Source organism: Coregonus lavaretus (genome assembly GCF_964263955.1).
Source record: "Coregonus lavaretus genome assembly, chromosome: 7".
Lineage (NCBI taxonomy): Eukaryota > Metazoa > Chordata > Actinopteri > Salmoniformes > Salmonidae > Coregonus > Coregonus lavaretus.
The window spans coordinates 16,928,632-16,945,952 of NC_139994.1; positions in this window are offsets into that span (position 1 = coordinate 16,928,632).

Genomic DNA, 17,321 nt, shown 5'->3' on the forward strand with positions numbered 1-17,321 from the left:
CTACTGTGGGTAAAGTCAGGGGAGCTCAACACAACATCACCCTGGGAGACAAGGACAGCAGTGCCTTCATAAACACTGCCTACATTATCTCCATGCAGCCGCAATTATATAATTATATTAAGAAAACCAGACACCACAATTTTCTTGTTATTTAAATGTAAGATAGCCGGGGGCACACTCCAACACTCAGACATGAGACAGCATTTACAAACAAAGCATTTATGTTTAGTGATTCCGCCAGTTCAGAGGCAGTAGGAATGACCATTGTGTGAATTAGACCATTTTCCTGTCCTGCTAAGCCTTCAAAATGTAACAAGTACTTTTGGGTGTCAGGGAAAATGTATGGAATAAAAAGTACGTTATTGGCCCTCCCAAGTGGCGCAGCGTCACTGCAGACCCGGGTTCGATCCCAGGCTGTGTCGCAGCCGGCTGTGACCGGGAGACCTATATGAGGCAGCGCACAATTGGCCCAATGTCGTCCGGGTTAGGGGAGGGTTTATAGTGACTTCGGTCGCCAGTTGTACAGTGTTTCCTCCGACACATTGGTGCGGCTGGCTTCCAGGTTAAGCGAGCAGTGTGTCAAGAAGCAGTGCGGCTTGGCAGGGCCGTGTTTCGGAGGACGCATGGCTCTCGACCTTCACCTCTCCCGAGTCCGTATGGGAGTTGCAGCGATGGAACAAGACTGTAACTACTAATTGGATATCACAAAATTGGTGCGAAAAAGGGATAAAAAAGTACAAAAAAACTAAAACAAGAAAAAGTACATTATTTTCTTTAGGAATGTAGTGGAGTAAAAGTAAAAGTTGTCAAAAATAGAAATAGTAAAGTAAAGTACAGATACCCAAAAAACTTACTTTAGTATTACTTTAAAGTATTTTTACTTAACTACTTTACACCACTGTTAAACCCTCACATGATGAGTAATGACACTTGACATCCAAGTGCTTTCAGCTGTCAAGGACATTGCTATCCCCCTTTCACCCAACCTCCATTACTAAAACAACCCTTTATACATCAGTTGTTAGATCGAGAAGCTCCTTGCTTTCAAGAGAAACCGTTTTCATTACTGCCTGTCTCTGGGGTCCATCCCATATTCATGCAAGAAAACCACATAAAGGACTGTAAGTGGGGGGAGGAAAGGATTAGGGGATGGGGGATGGAGGGATGAGGGGATGGGGGATGGAGGGATGAGGGGATGAGGGCATGGGGGATGGGGGATGGAGGGATGAGGGATGGAGGGGTGAGGGGATGAGGGATGGAGGGATGAGGGGATGGGGGATGGAGGGATGAAGGGATGAGAGATGGGGGGATGGGGTAACTGAGTTTCTGTGGTCACACACAGCCTACCACTGAAGGCGGCTTTCTATGAGTCACACAGAGCCGGCGATCAGGTCAATGTTCTGTATAATGACGTTTACCTGTATGTGTCTGGAATATAGTAGAGTGAACTGAAGGAAAAGCAACAGACAAAAAGTACATATAGTGAGGGGAAAAGGTATTTGATCCCCTGCTGATTTTGTACGTTTGCCCACTGTCAAAGAAATGATCAGTCTATAATTTTAAAGGTAGGGAGTGCTCCTAATCTCAGCTTGTTACCTGTATAAAAGACACCTGTCCACAGAAGCAATCAATCAATCAGATTCTAAACTCTCCACCATGGCCAAGACCAAAGAGCTCTCCAAGGATGTCAGGGACAAAATTGTAGACCTACACAAGGCTGGAATGGGCTACAAGACCATCGCCAAGCAGCTTGGTGAGAAGGTGACAACAGTTGGTGCGATTATTCGCAAATGGAAGAAACACAAAATAACTGTCAATCTCCCTCGGCCTGGGGCTCCATGCAAGAGCTCACCCCGTGGAGTTGTAATGATCATGAGAACGGTGAGGAATCAGCCCAGAACTACACGGAAGGCAGCTGGGACCATAGTCACCAAGAAAACAATTGGTAACACACTACGCCGTGAAGGACTGAAATCCTGCAGCGCCCGCAATGTCCCCCTGCTCAAGAAAGCACATATACATGCCCGTCTGACGTTTGCCAATTAACATCTGAATGATTCAGAGGAGAACTGGGTGAAAGTGTTGTGGTCAGATGAGACCAAAATGGAGCTTTTGGCATCAACTCGACTCACCGTGTTTGGAGGAGGAGGAATGCTGCCTATGACCCCAAGAACATCATCCCCACCATCAAACATGGAGGTGGAAACATTATGCTTTGGGGGTGTTTTTCTGCTAAGGGGACAGGACAACTTCACCGCATCAAAGGGACGATGGACGGGGCCATGTACTGTCAAATCTTGGGTGAGAACCTCCTTCCCTCAGCCAGGGCATTGAAAATTGGTCGTGGATGGGTATTCCAGCATGACAATGACCCAAAACACACGGCCAAGGCAACAAAGGAGTGGCTCAAGAAGAAGCACATTAAGGTCCTGGAGTAGCTTAGCCAGTCTCCAGACCATAATCCCATAGAAAATCTGTGGAGGGAGCTGAAGGTTCGAATTGCCAAACGTCAGCCTCAAAATCTTAATGACTTGGAGAAGATGCAAAGAGGAGTGGGACAAAATCCCTCCTGAGATGTGTGCAAACCTGGTGGCCAACTACAAGAAACGTCTGACCTCTGTGATTGCCAACAAGGGTTTTACCACCAAGTACTAAGTCATGTTTTGCAGAGGGGTCAAATACTTATTTCCCTCATTAAAATGCAAATCAATTTATAACATTTTTGACATGCGTTTTTCTGGATTTTTTTGTTGTTATTCTGTCTCTCACTGTTCAAATAAACCTACCATTAAAATTATAGACTGATCATTTCTTTGTAAGTGGGAAAACGTACAAAATCAGCAGGGGATCAAATACTTTTTTCCCTCACTGTATGTTGCTGGTGACAGATATTCAGACAGCAACAGTAAATGTGTTATGTTTCACCCTTGGTGAATTAAATTTAAGGTTTTCTTTAGAAGGTTGAGAAACATGTTGTGAACGTATTATTTCCTCCTCAGACTCAGAAAAAAATTGTTTGGGATTGATTAATTTATTACATCACATATGTGTGTGGGGTGGAAAAAAACATATTACAAAGAACACAATGTGAAAAAATAATTGTATTTATTTGTATTGTACTGTAGTGGCCATTAGGACTCAATTGATAGTAAATATTAAACATTTTACATTACAGTAAATGGGGACAGTAGGTAAAAAACTGTGCATCCTGATGTCCACTACAGGGGACATTTATTAACAAGCTCAAACTGAAACTAATGTCCATTAGAGAGGACAAAAATGAATTGCTGGGTCTCAGGGGGAGGTAAGGAAACCTGACAAACTTGATATTTTCTTAGTGCAAGGCAGAAGGGCTTGGCACCACTCTCTTGACTTGTATTACTGGACAAAACTGAGATAGACCACTGCATAGGAGAAAGAATATGTTGATTAAAAATGTTTTTACTGACATAGACACAGGAAATTAAATCCCTTCTAAATGTTTGATCACTTTGTTTGTTTTCATTTAGATACATGGCTTCTGTATGGGTGGCAGACCAGCTCTCTTGATATCTCGTTTTCCTCTTGATAAACAAAACAAACCATTGTGCAAACACACCTGCTATTACAACCTCCAACCTATCACTACCCACCAATTAAGTGCTCATTGAAAACAACCTGTTGAGAACTAACTGAGTGAGACACATCTTGAAAGCACATACTGTACAGGACTGAGGTAAAAATGTCAAATATGTCGAGAATACTTCAATTCATGAAGCACTAGCACCTATTGTTCCATAGTGTATTCGCCACACCACGCACACACACACACACACACACATGCACCCATGCACCCAAACACAAAATGCACACACACATACGCACATACACACACGCGCACACACACACCTCTATTCCAATAAAGGGACAAAACACCCACAGCTCTGCTGGCTCAGGGACGTGAACTTACCTTGAGCATAATGACCCTGATGACAACAGAGTTCCCTCTCTGAGGGTCATGCCTCTCATTCCAACACACACACACACACAAACACACCAGAGAACACCTTCCTAACTGCGGCTGAAAACTAGCCTTGAATACTCCACAGTGCTAGGTGAGTGGAATTTAAGCTGCAGTACGATAGTCAGTGGGTTCAGAAACAAAACCCATGTTCCCACGTTTATCCTGAAGAAGCTCTCAAGGGCATAGATATAGAATCCTACCAATATGTTACTCAACCTTCAGCCATTGATGTTGAGATTGGCACGGCAGTTATGCAACTTTACCTCACATTGGTATTTGGCCCCTGATTGATTGATTGAAATCTTAATCACACCCTTCTCAAAGTGTTTGTTTTTCCTGACAAATCTGAAGTGGGGATGAAGCGCTGTTGAAGGGTGTCACAGCCACAGCAGTGATGGCTCACTTTATAATCTTGGACATAAATCTAATCTCTGTCTCTCTCTCTCTCTCTCTCTCTCTCTCTCTCTCTCTCTCTCTCTCTCTCTCTCTCTCTCTCTCTCTCTCTCTCTCTCTCTCTCTCTCTCTCTCTCTCTCTCTCTCTCTCTCTACTCCTCAGGTTTACTCTGTGCTCTGTTGGGATCTCTTAAAATCCATCACTCCAAGACAGAGAGAGAGAAAGGGGGGGGGGCTTTTGCTCTCTGCTCAGCCAAACCAGGCTGATGAATTACATGACAGACACAGAGTGGATGCTGGCCTTTTACTGGACATCTCCTGGGAATGAAAAGGCATTTAAAGGGAAGTTCTCACTTCTGTTGGGCAGAGTTCTGGGGGAGAGAGATGGAGATAGAAAGAGAGGGAGAGAGAAAGCGAGAGAGAGAGTGAGAGAGAGAGAGAGGGAGGAAAGGAGAGAGAGGAAGGGAGAGCAGGAGAGAGAGAGTTTAGAGGGCCAGTTGAGTGGTTGTGTTTAAACTGTGTGATGGATGTCTGTCCGGAGGGCCAAACAGAGAATAGCCACCCTCAGGGCAGGCAAGGATCATTTCCTTCATCATCAAAGTAGAAATGTGATCATTTAAAAGCATTACGGAACTCAATGACTGTACAATAACTGTTAACATAGTGTCCCATGGTAGTACAAGGGTGTCTGGTATAGCAGTGAAGATGAATAATAATATCTGATATAATTATAGTGTTCTAGAGGGCTAGGGTCTGCAATCGGTGCTAAAGCTTATTTTCAGCAGGGCACACAATGCACCATTTACACACACACACACACACACACACACATATTGTGTTTAATCTGAATACACATCAACAGCTCTCCAGAGGAAACTTTAGACAACAATTTATTGAGCCCTTGAGTAAAGCAGCGTCGTAAAAGTTTGGGCGAGGACTTGGCTTACATCAATTTATCTATCAATCCTGAAACAATAGTCTTTAGAATATAAGAAGGCAAGCGAAAGCCTAATCTTACGATGCTCACAAGATCTCTCGAAAAAGTGACACAGAGTGATCAAATCAAAATCAAATCAAATTGTATTTGTCACATGCACCGAATACAACAGGTGTAGACCTTACAGTGAAATGCTTACTTACAAGCCCTTAACCAACAATGCAGTGTTAAGAAAAATAAGTGTTAAGTAAACAATAGATAAGTAAAAAATAAAAGCAGTAAAATAACAGGAAAAATAACAGTAGCGAGTCTATATACAGGGGGTACCGGTACAGAGTCAATGTGCGGGGGCACCGGTTAGTCGAGGTAATTGAGGTAATATGTACATGTAGGTATAGTTAAAGTGACTATGCATAGATAACAAACAGAGAGTAGCAGCAGCGTAAAAGAGGGGGTGGGGGGGGGGGGATGCAAATAGTCTGGGTATCCATTTGATTAGCTGTTCAGGAGTCTGATGGCTTGGGGGTGAGGGAGGATAGAAAGCAAATCAATGATAGGAAATGACGAGGCTCCTCAGAGACAGTTAGTCATTTAGCTTTAGTGAGGGAGAGGGAGAGGGAGAGGGAGAGGGAGAGGGAGAGGGAGAGGGAGAGGGAGAGGGAGAGGGAGAGGGAGAGGGAGAGGGAGAGGGAGAGGGAGAGGGAGAGGGAGAGGGAGAGGGAGAGGGAGAGGTAGAGGGAGAGGGAGAGGGAGAGGGAGAGGGAGAGGGAGAGGGAGAGGTGAGGGAGAGGGAGAGGGAGAGGGAGAGGGAGAGGGAGAGGGAGAGGGAGAGGGAGAGGGAGAGGGAGAGGGGAGGAAAGGATGCATGGCATGCCACAGTGTGCATTAAGTAAGAGGGAGAGGGAGAGGGAGAGGGAGAGGGAGAGGGAGAGGGAGAGGGAGAGGGAGAGGGAGAGGGAGAGGGAGAGGGAGAGGGAGAGGGAGAGGGAGAGGGAGAGGGAGAGGGAGAGGGAGAGGGAGAGGGAGAGGGAGAGGGAGAGGGGAGGGAGAGGGAGAGGGGAGAGGAGAGGAAAGGATGCATGGCATGCCACAGTGTGCATTAAGTAATGAGAATATTCCCTCTCGCTCCTCCTGCCTCGATGCTCGGCTTAAATGGTTTGGTTGATGACACTGTCTATTGCGATGCCAATGATTTATACCAACAACATTAGTGTAACAATGAAATTATAGGATGGGGAGAAACGATGCCAAACACTGCTCAGATGCGTGCTTCACTTCCTAAGGGAATAACATTAAAGATGGCTGCATACCAAATGGCCCCCTATTCCCTATGTAGTGCTTTAAATTTGACACTGTCAACAGTAGTCCACTATATAGGGAATAGGATGCCATTTGGGACGCAACCTATGTGTCAGGTGCTTTGTGACGAACTAGCTATGCTCAGACTTGCGGCACTCAAATTGGGTAAATCTTCTCTTGAAAGCAACATGCAATCCTTCACTGCTGCTCTAAACTCAATTGATAGTGATACATTGCAGTACAATGAAAAATCCTTGTTCAAGGTGATATTGTATTGTAGGCAACAGCCCACTTGATTGTCAGTGTAGCATATTTCAGATGCATTCATACATATGTTAACATCCATGCTGTCACATCTGTACAGTATTGGGAAACCATCAACAAGCATGACACCCACATGTATTCTGTGAATGCATAACACTGTAGCATTTTGACACATACCCCATGTCCCTGTCCAATCCATTACTACCATCCCCCTTCCACCTTTCCAAATGAGACAAATCTTTATTTACAACAGCCATCCATCACAGAACACTAAAGCATTTAATTAAAGGGATAAGAAGAGGTCACATCAAGACCATGATCAACAGCTTACGTTTGGCATTCTCCTAACCTTTCGTGCTGATGCATATTAATGTGACTGATGAACGATACAGTCGTTGGGTTTCTTTACAGGCCAATGTACGTGCGTGTCCAATAGCCAAGTCAAATAGCATGAGGAGAAACAGCTAGCCTATGGTAAGCCCTGCCACCTTTAGAAATGATAGATCGTTGACTCACAGAGCACGGATGTGTACAGGGGATCAGACATGCAACCTTTCTTGGATGTGACCAATGATGTATAATGCGTTGTGATGTTAGGCAATAGAGGGGGTTGTGAATGACGTTGGCTTTGTTCATAGTACTTATATTCAAAATGTATTTGACTTATCGAGAACTTGAAGCTTAAGATTTCACATGATCACAGATCACAAACCCATCTCTCTGTAGTAGTTGGTGCAAGTGCATTGTAGCTTAGTTGTCTGCACTGCTATTTATTTCACCTACACGGTTGTGTTGTGAGGAAACTGGAAATAAACTTTCAGATCAAACACTTTTCCAAACACCTGAGCTATTAAAACAGACTGAGTTTTTCAACACACCAGTCATAGGCTAATGCCGTAAAAAGGAATATTGTGTTCTGACCACCGTTGTAATCACATGTAAATGATTGTGTACTACTGTCACATGTAAATTACTGTGTACTCTGGCAGCTAAAGTGGCACGCAACAAGTGGAATTACAGATTACTCAAACATAGTGGTTGAACTCGTGGGGGGGGGGGACTACATAATAACGGAAGAAGTGAGACACCTCAGCAAATACAGTAAACCAGTAAAGTAATGTAAAGTAAGTACAGTAAACCAGTAAAGTACTGTAAAGTAAATACAGTAAGACAGGTAATTTCCGTTGGGATTTATTTTATGGGGTCTTCACAGTCATCAATAACATCGTATGACTTTCTGTTAGTAGTAAATGTGATGCCAAGCCCCATAAAACATTTTTTTAAATAGTTTAATCTCTTGCCCTAAAATCTGCCAATATCAATTTAATGACTCTGGCTCAGCTTTGTGTGTACAATGTGAGTTCAGCATTGGCACCCAGGAAATTTGATATTTTTGTGTGGATACAGGAGGTGACAGATATGGCCTGTGCTAAATATATCACTGTGTGTGTGTGTGTGTTCAAGGATCAAATTATAATACTACTTACAGTTCCAAAATGTTATTACCTACCTGTAGGCCTATGTGGCTGGGATAAAAAACAAAATAAAATAGAGAGGTCTATTTTTTACTATTCTAAAGTTTGGTTTTGTAAAGCCAATATGTGGCTGAGATGTTTAGATGTTTGTAGGGGAGCCGTTCCCGTTCAGGCTTTCGGACATTAATGGATTGATCTCCGATGCTTCTCCCAGTGGGGAGTGGCTGCAAGGTGCACCTGACCTGAGACTGTTGCTGTCCAGTGTCATGTGGTGCTGAGCTTCAGAATTCCGATTCCGTTGCTGTCCGCTCTAATGGTGCTGAATCTCCTATCGCCGCTTTTACAGTTAAACAACATCGGAAGGTTTACTCTTGAGACAAATATCACTGTAGCTCATTTCATAAACGTATTAGACCACAAAACTAGTCCATGAACTCAATGAAGCTGTTATGAAACTATATTACAACATGGATATTGATTTTGATACTCAGAGAAACCTTTACAAACATTTCACTGGACATGTTTGCCATTATCTTTCATTGATAGGTATATTTCCTTGTTGGAATTCCTTGAAAATCATTTGTTCACAGAACACCCTTTTCCATGTCCTTTTCAAAATAAAACTTTTACGCTTACTTATGATTTTGCTTCCTTCTTCAATCGATTCAATTATGAACATTAAGTCTAGTGTAGGCCTATAAAAAGATTCCACGAAGCGATTTTCTCTAAAGTCAGCCTCATTCAGTGAAGGAGAAATTACAAATTACAACCTAACCTTGAGTCAAGGATATTCCCACACATACAGTATGCATCTATTCACTACATTTGTCGACTTATTTTTCTGTGCAAGGACTGAAGGACGTGTTTTCAGCTTGCCGTTTTATTCTTACGACTGTTTTACGAAAGGTGGAGTAATTCACACTGGAAGAGAGTTTCGGTTGAAAAACCATCTCCTTAAGGCTCTTTACTACGTTAACAGTCCATGGAATTTCATCCCTAATAGGGATGCATTACACCGAGCAATTTCGCTGATGCATATTGTTTCAGCAAATAAATTGAAAAAATAGTTAAGATAATTGAAAGCAGTGAAAGAAGTGAAAGAAGTGAAAGCGGTCAAGAGACTCATCGCGATATACATTTCGTTTGACACAACTGCCATTGTATCACAGGCACCTCTCCATTACAGGGACATGACATCGCTAAAGGGACAAAGAGGATTGAACAATCTAAGGATGATTTACATGCTTACATTCTTCTAAGGCGCTTTCTATGTGCTTACATTATTCTAAAGCGATATATATATTGATTGTACAAAACATTAGGAACACGGGGCCTCCCGAGTGGCGCAGCGGTCTAAGGCACTGCATCGCAGTGCTTGAGGCGTCACTACAGACACGTTCGATCCCAGGCTGTGTCGTGACCGGGATTCCCATAGGGCGGCGCACAATTGGCCCAGCGTCGTCTGGGTTAGGGGAGGATTTGGCCATGCTCATAGCGCTCTTGTGGCGGGTGACTTCGGTTGTCAGTTGTCAGTTGAACGGTGTTTCCTCCGACACATTGGTGCTTCCGGGTTAAGCGGGCGTGGTTTGGCGGATTTAACAGGTGACATCAATAGCATTCACCTGGTCAGTCTATGTCAAGGAACGAGCAGGTGTTCCTAATGTTGTACTTCAGAAAGTATTCATACCCCTTGACCTATTCCACATTTTGTTGTGTTACAGCCTGAATTCCAAATTGATTTTTTTCTTTTTTTGATCTTCACACAATACCCCATAATGACTAAGTGAAAACATGTTTTTAGAACTTTTTGCAAATATATTGAAATGAAATACAGAAATATCTAATTTACAAAAGTATTCACACCCGGAGTCAATACATGTTAGAATCAGCTTTGGCAGTGATTACAGCTGTGAGTCTTTCTGGGTAAGTCTCTGAGAGCTTTGCACACCTGGTTTGTACAATATTTGACCATTATTATTTTCAACATTCTTTGAACAATTTTCAAGTCTTGCCATAGATTTCAGAGCAGATTTAAGTCAAACTGTAACTCCGCCACTCAGAAACATTCACTGTCATCTTGGTAAGCAACTACAGTGTAGATTTGGCCTTGTGTTTTAGGTTATTGTCCTGCTGAAAGGTGAATTCATCTCCCAGTGTCTGGTGAAAAGGAGACTGAACCAGGTTTTCCTCTAGGATTTTGCCTGTCCTTAGCTCCATTTAGTTAATTTTCTATCCTGAAAAACTCCCCAGTCCTTAACAATAACAAGCATACTCATAATGTGATGCAGGCACCCCTATGCTTGAAAATATGGAGAGTGGCACTCAGTAATGTGTTGTATTGGATTTGCCCTAAACATAACACTTTGTATTCAGGACAAAAAAGTTCATTGCTTTGCCAAATCCTTTGCAGTATTGCTTTAGTGCATTGTTACAAGCAGGATGCATGTTTTGGAATATTCTTTATTCTGTACAGGCTTCCCTTTTCTCACTCTGTCAATTAAGTTAGTATTGTGGAGTAACTACAATGTTGTTGATCCATCCTCAGTTTTATCCTATCACTGCCATTAAACTATGTAACTGTTTTAAAGTCACCATTGGCATCATGGTGAAATTCCTGAGCGGTTTCCTTCCTCTCCGGCAAGTGAGTTAGGAAGGACGTCTGTATCTTTGTAGTGACTGGGTGTACACCATTCAAGGGTAATTGATAACTTTACCATGCTCAAAGGGATACTCAATGTCAGCTTTTTGTTTTACCAATCTACCAATAGGTGCCCTTCTTTGCAAGGCACTGGAAAACCTCTCTGGTCTTTGTGGTTGAATCTGTGTTTGAAATTCACTGCTTGATTGAGGGACCTTACAAATAATTGTATGTGTGAGGTACAGAGATGAAGTAGTCATTCAAAAATCCTCTTAAACAATATTATTGCACACAGAGTGAGTCCATGCAACTTATTATGTGACTTGTTAAGCATATTTTTACTCCTGAACTAATTTAGGCTTGCCATAACAAAGGGGTTTAATACTTATTGACTCAAGACATTACAGGTGTTCATTTTTCATTAATTAGTCAACATTTCTAAAAACATATTTCCACTATCATTATGGGGTATTGTGTGTAGGCCAGTGACTAAAATCCCAATTAAATCCATTTGAAATTCAGGCTGTAACACAAAAAAATTTGGAAAAAGTCAAGGGGTGTGAATACTTTCCGAAGACACTGTAAGTGTTTAACCAGCCATGACCTGTTAACACCAATCACAAGCCCTACAGAAGCATTGACATCAGCCAATAACAATAGAGTGATCTGTAGCATGTAATGTGTAGCATAATACTGCCTATTATGTACTTTCAATAATACTTTATGTTAGTCAATGACTCCACAGCCTTGTGAACACTAAATGTTCACATTGAACTAGAGAGCAACAGAGTTCCACAAGAAACACATAATTGCAGTGTAATTATAGCAGAGGCAATGGAACAGAGACAAGTGGCATGTTAAATAGACCTTCATGTAATGTTAAGGGGCTTTGTCAACTGTTTTAAACAAAAAGCATCTTTGAGAAACCAAAAGGTTATTCTGTGGTTCGGATGCTTAGGGTGGGGGTTTCTATAAAAAATAGACAAGCAGAAATAAGTAGCTATTATCCAGCATTAATACACTCTGCTAGGTATATTGTAGTCATGTACAGTGACAGAGTTTTTGTATGCTTAAGTCTTACAGTCTTACCACGATTTAGAGTCCAGAATCACCTAAAAAAATAGCAACAGCACAATCATCTACTTTGACCTCGTTCAACAATCCCTCCATCATGGACCAAAAACCTTCTCATTGGAACACAGCCGTTCAGGCTGTCAGATTTAGCTAAGAAAATCTATTTATTGTCTAATTTACATATTTGGTAAAGCAATCGAGCAGTCCCGCACCTTATTCACTCTGACAGACAATCTGTGAATCTGATTACTTTGTCAAAGCTTCAGAGAAAAGAGAGGACAGCCTTGTCTGTCTATTGGGACTTTATAATCCATTCCACCTGAACTGACGTGCGTGAAGAGCACATGAAGAGGACTACAGCAATAATAGATATCTTTCTATACAGGTATACTCTATATTGTGTATACATTGCATTCGGAAAGTATTCAGACCCCTTCCCTTTTTCCACATTTTGTTACGTTACAGCCTTATTCTAAAATTGATTAAAAATATATATATTCTTATCAATCTACACACAATACCCCATAATGACAAACAGGTTTTTAGAAATGTTTGCTAATAAAAAACAGAAATAACAGAAATACCTTATTTACATAAGTATTCAGACCCCCCTCGAAATTGAGCTCAGGTGCATCCTGTTTCTATTGATCATCCTTGAGATGCTTCTACAACTTGATTGGAGTCCACCTGTGGTAAATTCAATTGATTGGACATAATTTGGAAAGGCACACACCTATCTATATAAGGTCACACAGTTGACAGTGCCTGTCAGAGCAAAAACCAAGCCATGAGGTCGAAGGAATTGTCCGTAGAGCTCCGAGAGAGGATTGTGTCAAGGCACAGATCTGGGGAAGGTTAACCAAAAATGTCTGCAGCATTGAAGGTCCCCAAGAACACAATAGCCTCCATCATTCTTAAATGAAAGAAGTTTGGAACCACCAAGACTCTTCCTAGAGCTGGTCACCTGGCCAAACTGAGCAATAGGGGGTGAAGAGCCTTGGTCAGGGAGGTGACCAAGAACCCGATGGTCACTCTGACAGAGCTCCAAAGTTCCTCTGTGGAGATCGGAGAACCTTCCAGAAGGACAACCATCACTGCAGCACTCCACTAATCAGGCCTTTATGGTAGAGTGGCCAAACGGAAGCCACTCCTCAGTAAAAGGCACATGACAGCCCGCTTGGCGCTTGCCTAAAGGCACATAAAGGACTCTCAGACCATGAGAAACAAGATTCTCTGGTTAATGAAGCAAAGATTGAACTCTTTGGCCTGAATTCCAAGCGTCACGTCTGGAGGAAACCTGGCACCATCTCTGCAGTGAAGCATGGTGGTGGAAGCATCATGCTGTGGGGATATTTTTCAGTGGCAGGGAGACTAGTCAGGATCGAGTGAAAGATGCATGTTTCAGAGTTACTTGCCGCGAAGCGAGCATAGAAGTAATTTAGCTTGTCTGGTAGGCTTGTGTCACTAGGCAGCTCACGGCTGTGCTTCCCTTTGTAGTCTGTAATAGTTTGCAAGCCCTGCCACATCCGACGAGCGTCGCAGCCGGTGTAGTACGATTCGATCTTAGTCCTGTATTGACGCTTTGCCTGTTTGATGGTTCGTCGGAGGGCATAGCGGGATTTCTTATAAGCTTCCTTGAAAGCGGCAGCTCTACCCTTTAGCTCAGTGCGGATGTTGCCTGTAATCCATGGCTTCTGGTTGGGGTATGTACGTTCAGTTACCGTGGGGACGATGTCATCAATGCACTTATTGATGAAGCCAGTGACTGATGTGGTGTACTCCTCAATGCCATCGGAAGAATCCCAGAACATATTCCAGTCTGTGCTTGCAAAACAGTCCTGTAGCTTAGCATCTGCTTCATCTGACCACTTCTTTATTGACTGAGTCACTGGTGCTTCCTGCTTTAGTTTTTGCTTGTAAGCAGGAATCAAGAGGATAGAGTTATGGTCAGATTTGCCAAATGGAGGGTGAGGGGGAGCTTTGTACGCGTCTCTGTGTGTGGAGTAAAGATGGTCCAGAGTTTTTTTTCCCTCTGGCTGCACATTTAACATGCTGGTAGAAATGAGGTAAAACGGATTTAAGTTTCCCTGCATTAAAGTCCCCGGCCACTAGGACTTTGATGAGCGTTTTCCTGTTTGCTTATGGTCGTAAACAGCTCATTGAGTGCGGTTTTAGTGCCAGCATCGGTTTGTGGTGGTAAATAGACAGCTACGAAGAATATAAATGAAAACTCTCTTGGTAGATAGTGTGGTCTACAGCTTATCATGAGATACTCTACCTCGGGCGAGCAAAACCTCAAGACTTCCTTAGATATCGTGCACCAGCTGTTGTTTACAAATATACATAGACCGCCACCCCTTGTCTTACCAGAGGCTGCTGTTCTATCCTGCCGATACAGTGTATAACCCGCCAGCTGTATGTTATTCATGTCTTCGTTCAGCCACAACTCAGTGAAACATAAGATATTACAGTTTTTAATGTCCCGTTGTAGTTCGTACACTTTATTATCAAGCGATTGTAAGTTAAATTATTCGTCCAGTTCACGGTGAGTAATCGCTGTTTTGATGTCCAGAAGCTCTTTTCGGCCATAAGAGATGGTAGCAGCAACATTAAGTACAAAATAAGTTACAAACAATGCAAAAAAACACACAAAATAGCACGGTTGGTTAGGAGTCCATAAAACGGCAGCCATCCCCTACGGCTCCATTATCAGCAGAAGATGGCAAAGCCAAGGCACTGATAGCCGGAGCATTTTAAAACCTGCCCATTCATGTTTCGTTCATATTCAATATCTCTCCAGAATTTCCATATCCTTCAAGTTTGTCTCTTTGACTGGATCTGCGGGAATAAGTAGGACGAGGGTGTCAGGTGCGCTAGTGATATACTATGGCCTTTCAGACAGGCTCAATATTTCCACTCTACTCTTGTCTGCTCCTTTGTAGGTCAATCCAGAGACAAATAAGAAGAGCTCTGCTACCTGAACAATGATGTGACCTTCTGCTTCAAATGGTCCCCTGAGATACATTCATCTGAATGAGACAGTCTATTGTGTAGATGGAGGATATACTATTGTGGAGGAAATATTGATAAAAGAGACTAGGAAGAGGCTTTATCCTCTATTCGAAAAGCTGAGCTTTCATTTTCACCAGCTGGGACTCAGTGCCTACCTGCCTGCCTGCCATCACAACCAACTGAGTTCTCTGGTTCTATGAATCATCCCAGTGGTTTGTGGACGGCACTTCGCTCAGGATGCTATTCCATTCAGGATGGTTGATAGAGTGCTTTTAATTAAGGTGGCTGGGCTACTTAGGCTGGCGGAGGAACGTTGCCGGCGGGCGATGGCATGGCTTGCCAAGTCTAATGGTGGTATAGCACGGTACTCAGTCACTCTCATCCCCTCCCTCTGCTAGCCAGCCCTCCATTCATCCCCCTTTCACTGAGGTCCCATATGGCAAGCTGCAAAGACAAAATGGTCTATATCGTGAAAATTTATGAACACAACATTTTTTATTTTTGGTGTAGGGTCAGTGTAAGGGTTAGTTGAACATCTACAAACCACCTGTAGGGGACATTCCAAATAAGGTGTTATCGACCGCTCTGACTCATAAATATTCATGGTCAGGTAGGCCCCTTAACATATTTTGGTAATTAATTCATTACTGAATTAATTGGCAATTTAGAGGATTGTCTCTGTTGTTGATCACTCTTCAGATATCTACTGGGATTAAAACAAGAACCAATAAGTATCTGCTTCACTGAAGCTGAATATTCATAACTTGCCTTTCAAAGACACTTGAGGCTTTAACAATCTATGGTTGAAAACAAATAACTCAATATTCAACACAGTGTGTGTAAATGGACTGTCCTCAACCTTTATCTCCTTCAGCAAACGTCCTTTTCTTCCTCCGCATTCTCACACACACTCCGTCACACACACTCTGTCACACATACACGCACACACACACACACACACACACACACACACACACACACACACACACACACACACAGACAGACACACTCAGTCACACCATTGAACACTGGAGTGGAGCCAATGTAGTGACGTTGTCTGTGACTCACCAAGCACAATCTGAATGATGATGAGGCTCCCTCTGAGAAACAACCGTACATTAATATAATTTTTTTATTGTGTTCCCCACATAAGGAGGCTGACAGTAGGAGGGTCAGTCCTGGACTGAAGGTGAAATTAATAGGTGAAATAAGTGAAATAGTTGAAAACTGAAACTATTGCTTGGAGATTATACAGAAAGTATTCATACCCCTTGACTTATTCCACATTTTGTTGTGTTACAGCCTGAATTCAAAATTGATTTAAAAAAAGAAAATCTCACCCATCTACACACAATACCCCATAATGACAAAGTGAAAACATGTTTTTCAATACTTTGTAGAAGCACCTTTGGCAGCGATTACAGCTGTGTGTCTTTCTGGGTAAGTCTCTAAGAGCTTTCCACAGCTGGAGTGTGCAACATTTGCCCATTATTCTTTTCAAAGTTCTTCAAGTTCTGTCAAATTGGTTGTTGATCATTGCTAGACAACCACTTTCAGATCTTGCCATAGATTTTCAAGTATATTTAAGTCAAAACTGTAACTCAGCCACTCAGGAACATTCATTGTCTTCTTGGTACACAACTCCAGTGTAGATTTGGCCTTGTGTTATTGTCCTGCTGAAAGGTGTTATTGTCCTGCTGAAAGGTGAACTCATCTCCCAGTGTCTGGGGGAATGCAGACTGAAGCAGGTTTTCCTCTAGGATTTTGCCTGTGCTTAGCTCCATTCAGTTTATTTTTATCCTGAAAAACTCGTCAGTCCTTAACGATTACAAGCATACCCATAACATGATGCAGCAACCCCTATGCTTGAAAATATGGAGAGTGGTAATCAGTAATGTGTTGTATTGGATTTGCCCCAAACAGAACGCTTTGTATTCAGGACAAAAAGTTAATTGCTTTGCCACATTTCTTGCAGTATTACTTTAATGCCTTGTTGTACAGGCTTTCTTATTTTCCTCTGTCAATTAGGTTAGTATTGTGGAGTAACTACAATGTTGTTGATCCATCCTCAGTTTTCTGACTCAAGACATTTCAGCTTTTCATTTTTAATTCATTTAAACATTTTGAAAAAAAAATTCCACTTGGACATTATGGGATATTGTGTGTAGGCCATCTCAATTGAATCTATTTCAAATTCAGGCTGTAACACAACAAAATGTTGAAAAA